Genomic DNA, 5,604 nt, shown 5'->3' on the forward strand with positions numbered 1-5,604 from the left:
GGACTTAAATGAGAAATTTTAGCATGTTAAATTAACTGGCTTGTAATCATGTTGACTGTCTTACCTGCTTTTCCTAAATGTATGGGCACCAATTAGCAGTCTTATGAATTTGTTAAAAATATACAGGAGAGGCAGTTACGTTGTTAGGAAGCTGTAGCCTGTTACTGAACAGTAAGAAAAATTTTGAGCATGTTGTCAAAATATTTTATCATTTAAAAAGGCTAATCTGGGGAAATTATTTTTGTCACATGAGACCTTTTTTACTTTAATACTGTTTTCAATTGAAGAAAAAATTAAATGAAGTACTATTAGTTAATAGTTAATGTGTTTGCTTAATATGAGCTTAATCAAAGCATCTCCTCCTCTCAATGAAATCCTTTGTCTCATGTAAATAAAGCAAATTAAATATAATTTATATCAAATCACTAGTTAAAGCATCATGGCAAAACAGGAAGCAGGAGGATGCTTTAATTGTTGGTTTTGTCCATATTTTCATGCCCCTTAGAAGTCAAATCAACCTGTGCATGATTGAAATTCAGAGCATGTGTCCTTGGTTCAAGGACAGATTGAGCATCTGGTAAGAGTGGCAAGCTCATTCTTTGTATTGGCAGAAAATAAAGCTGAATCTACTTTAACCAGATAGAGGCAGGGAAATTCAACACCTTATGGGTGAGAAGCAAGAGACAGGAGAGAGACATCATCAGAGGTGGCTGAGAGGCAGCCTGGAGCTGAGTGGAAATGCAGAGTCCCCAGAGACAGCTGCAATCGAGCTGCAGGTGTCACACAGGTGAAGGAATGAGCTAAACAAAGAGATTTGGTGCCTTATCAAGATAAAATAGAGCACCAATGGGAAATCCTTAAACAAACATGAGAAGAGGCAAAGGAAGAGCATGGCAGAAGTGTGTGTGGGAAAGATGAACCCAGAGCTCCTCCAGATCAGGAAAGGTAAGAGTATAAATCACAGGTTTCATTTTGTGGTAACACAAAATTAATCTGGATGAAATTCTTGATGGAAGATTTCCAGCAGGAAGAGAAACAACCATACCCAGGTCACCTGAACAAGGGGACAGCTCTGATGGTGGTAGGTTGTGTACTTTGAATGCCAGGATATGGACATGTGTAGATGTCATGTTGGCATCAGGAAATGGTGTTCCCCAAGGCAGAGAGCCCACAGCAGAGAAGAAGGAACGATCAAAGTCTGTGCTATGTAATATCACTGTACATTTGACTTTATCTTCTGTGTTGCTCTGTGTTCCAGGAGCAAGCAGACATACTTCTGTATGCCAATAATTATGATGTTTTTGATGATATATTCTTCAAGAGCAACCTTGTTCAACTTGACAAATACATACAGTTTTTTGTGATTTATTAAAATATCCTGTTTCACTTGTATGCTCCTATTTACTCTCTTTCTGGAACAACGTGGTGAAGAAGCAATTTTCAGAACTGTTGTGACAGTAGGGAGGTAACTTAATTTATTGCTGGGCAAGGCTGGCAGAGAACTCCCTCTTCACAGGGAGCAAGGGGAAAACAGGAAAGGATGTGCATTTAGATGCTTCCAGAGCTAATCTTCTAAAACTTGAAGCACTAAAGCAATTAAACTCCTATCTTGTTTGATCACAATTGAAATAACTCTGAAATAATAAAAAGGAGCATATTTTTTTCAACGTGGAGCACTGATAAAGCAGTACTTAAACAAAAGGGCATCAAGCAGAGGACATGAGTAGCAGTATCAGAGTCAGAACAAGGTGGTTTTTTTCTCAGAATTTTGTTATATTTCCTCTGCACTGCTTCTTAGATAACAATGAATATGTTTTAAGGGTTATCATGGTATCCATGTGCACTATTACTTTCTAAATGTTTGATTTTATTTAATTGCCATCAGATGACATTGTGTCTAGAACTGCTTCAGAGTTAATTGTGCAGAGTGAAATGATAGGATGTCACAAATATCTAGCAAGGTCAAATACACCCACAATTTAACAAAGATCAGTACAGCTCTGTGAGCAGATTCTAGTTTACATTTTTGTACCATTATTTCATTGCAAAATGATCCCATATACTAGATTATGTTTACCTGGTTAACAGCAGAAGGAAAAAAGTCATCATTATGCAATATACTTGTGGAACTAAGGTAGTAGAAAAAGAAGAAAAATAACCTTTGTCTCTAATTTACATTAAGCCAAAATTTATTTTGTTTCCAGCTTGAATTGTAGATTCAAATGACAACACAAATCATGCAGGGACAATAAGCTTTGTAAATCAGAAATGTAAAATAATATGTTGAAGTCATGTAAGAAGTTTCAAACAGACATTTAAAACTAATTTTGTTTTGTGCTCTTAGTTCTGCTTTACCAGTTTGGGACACAAGACAGAGGCCCTTTGAAGTCCATTTCAAAACAAGATTTGCAGTGCTTAGTTTGTTATCTAAGAGTCATAGACTTTAACAGAATACCCAGCTTCAACAAATGACATTTGTTTCACTAAATAAATGATGTCCTTTCATTATTTACAGAATTTCTGTCCTTAAATTCTTTGAACAGTTGTGCTGATAATTTTAATGTATTACTCCCTAGAAGCTTTGTATATTCTTATGCAATGAAATAATTTCAACAGATGGTGAGTGTATAACCCCAGAATTCCAGTGGATGTCAGCAAGATGTGCTTGACTAGGTTTATCCTTGAGGAATCAGATATTGCCAGGTAAGAAATGGGTCTGATTACCCAGTTCTGGCATTCCTCTCAACATTTTCTGTATGTCCAGGATTCTTATGCAGTACCAGAAATATTCTGAGTCATTATTACATTGTGAATTAATTTTTTCACTGGAAGTTATTATTTTATGTGTTCTTCTTCAAGGACATGTACTTTTATCCTGCATGTTTTACAAATAAAAGGGAAATCTGCAATGTTAATGATATTTGCAGATAACATGAAATTTGGAAGAGACAGAGAAATAGTCAAACAGGAAAATGAGAGCAATTCAGAATGCCTGCGGAAGACAGAAAGGAGTTGATTCTATATGGTCAAACTCAAGAGAAAAAATAAATAGACCAAACAGTGAAAAAGCCAGTGCTAGGGAGAAAGTTTATACTAAACACTGGATGGCAGACTTACAAATTCAGTTATTTTAAGATTAAATTTCTCTAATGGCTTTTGTAGCGATACTCATCCAAATTCAAAATATTAGAGAAATTATCTTCAGAATACATTGTTATAACACCATGACATTATTTTAAAGATTTTACAGCTGAGAAGCTGGTACACATGTAGATGTAGCCTTCAGAGAGCAGAGCATTCTCAAGAGAAGCGATTTTCTGGCTTAAACTAAAGACAAGCTTAAGAGACATTCACCAATTGAAGCCATGGAAGTTCTTCCAGACTGAAGCCAGAGAGGTCCTCTTTCCACAACAGGAAAAGAAGTTGTGCTACTTTAGTGCTGATATGAATTTTAACACTAGAACTGTTGAGTTTCACTAAAAAGAAAGAAATAAATGGAGTTTACAGTGAGTTTACATTATAGGCAGAAAGACCTTTTTATGTGTCTCCACTAGTAACATGTAAGGCTATTTACCCTTGGATTGAGAAGATATGCCTGCTTTTTTTGTGACTGTTTGGGATCGCACTTAAGTTAAAGATATGTTTCAAATTGTTAACACCCAGCATCCCCTATGCAATGTTGGTTTATATATGTCAAATAACACTTTATTGCTAGTGTTATTCAGTTTCAGTGGAAGGATTGCCTCAGTCTTCAAGGTAGCCAAGATTTCTGCTGCAAAGTTTGCAGGAAAGGCCTTTACCCATGGAGAAGACAATGGCTTTTTGTCTAGAGCACTTTTAGGGTTCATGGATGTGACCCAACCTGGTATGCTCATTCTGCAGCAGAAACTTGAATCAAAATTTGCTTTGTTCAGTAAGTGGGGTGTCTGAGTCATCTGTCTACAGGTAATCTTTCAGTCCTTCTTGACATTTTTCTACTTTATATTAAAAATGTACAGTTAATTTTCAATATTGTTTTACCTCTGTGGAATTAGAAAGGAAATCATCTACTGTTCTTTTTTCCTCCGCAAGATCTAATTTTGATTTGCTTTATTTAAAATCTACTTGTAAGAAATCTCACAAAAGAATGTTTAAAACTGAAAAAAAAAAACTGACTGCTGATTAGTATATTAATATTCATTCCCACTTTTTTCTTCTTGCTGGGACCATTTTGTCACTGCAGAGGACAGGATATAACATTTACCTGGGATGCCATTCTCTCCCTTGCTCCCTCCCCTTTGTAAGAGCATTGAGCTGAACCCTAACCATGGTTTGGGACTAGACTATGGCTGTGCCTCATGGTGATATGCAGAGAAATGTGTGAAACAGGGTGTGTTGTGCCCCCAGGCATGGCTCAGGAACACAAATTGCACTATCCCAGAGCAGCCCCACAGCATATCTTTCTTCCCCAGCAGCTGGTCCCTCTCCTCCAGGAGCCTGTCTCAGCAAGGAGTCTTGGGCAGTGTTTCTGCGAGCTCTGCTTGCGTTGTGCAGGGACAGTCATGATTGTCTGTTTGCTTTCTCAGTCAGCATTTCAAAATATTTTGTTGCTTTAAAGACGGGCAAAGGAATGGGATAAAAATCTTCACCAGATGGCAGCCTCACAGAAAAGAAGGTGCTGCCTTTTCTCACTTTGTGATTTGTTGAAGCTTCCTACTCTTGCTGTTTTAATTTCACTTTGTTCATGTTCCTAGTGAACCTGTTTTCCCCATATGTGAATATTCTTTTTGTCTAATCTGAGGTAACACTGCTGGCAAATGTCCTTGGATGTAAAGTGCTCCTTTCTTTTTTGTCTTGTGATCAATAGTACTTGTTTTTTTCTATCAAACATATCTTTATATGTGGCCCAACAACAGACCAACATAAAAGCATCATGTTATTTGACTACTTTTTCTTGTGTGTAAATGGATGCTCAAGGATATTTATTTGCATCTAAGGCAAATGGTGAGTTTAGGTCATGTCTCTTGGGTTTCCAAGACCTCAAGATAATGTATCCCCATATTCCTGAAATTAGTTTTTCACATGTTTTTCTACATAACTTGGCTATTGCCACATGATGGGTATGCATTGCAGCGTGCAGTCTACCTATTTATACACATAAAGGGAAAAAGAATTGAAGTTTATCCCATTGTACATCAAATGAGGGAAAACACAGGGAAAGTAAACACTGGTTTGCCACAGATTTATCTTTTGTAGGACTGAACTTCTAGACTGAACTTTACCTCTTGCCTTGTAAAGAGGGACTAGTACAGTGAAAAATACCCAAGGAGAGATAGGCTGGCTATGCTTGTTTTACTAAACAAGTGTGCAAGGGCCTTGATAGTGGCTTTGATGGAAAATGACACGGCACCTTTGCATCCAGCTTTTTCCCCTTCCCAGAGTGACCTATATTATATACCTGGACATTTTCTGTGAGATTTGTAGTTAGCATAGGACGAAGCTGCACTTGAGAAGCCAAAGGTTTAGCAATATCAGCAAACATGGCAAACTTGGTCTGACTTTTATTTTTTTATTATTATAGGTGTAGCCTCAATCCCAACTGAATTAACTTAGACAGATGGAGTG

General features: G+C 37.1%; 1 long non-coding RNA gene across 1 annotated transcript; it reads left to right on the top strand.

The window, feature by feature from the left end:
• Positions 1–868: 868 nt before the first annotated feature.
• LOC120511597 lies at positions 869–5,403 on the top strand. The gene is made up of 3 exons (XR_005629767.1): positions 869–945; positions 2,617–2,703; positions 3,242–5,403. It is a non-coding gene; the product is annotated as an uncharacterized LOC120511597 (long non-coding RNA).
• The last annotated feature ends 201 nt before the right edge of the window (positions 5,404–5,604 follow it).

Source organism: Passer montanus, unplaced genomic scaffold (assembly GCF_014805655.1).
Source record: "Passer montanus isolate IOZ18808 unplaced genomic scaffold, ASM1480565v1 scaffold67, whole genome shotgun sequence".
NCBI classification, from domain to species: Eukaryota; Metazoa; Chordata; class Aves; order Passeriformes; family Passeridae; genus Passer; species Passer montanus.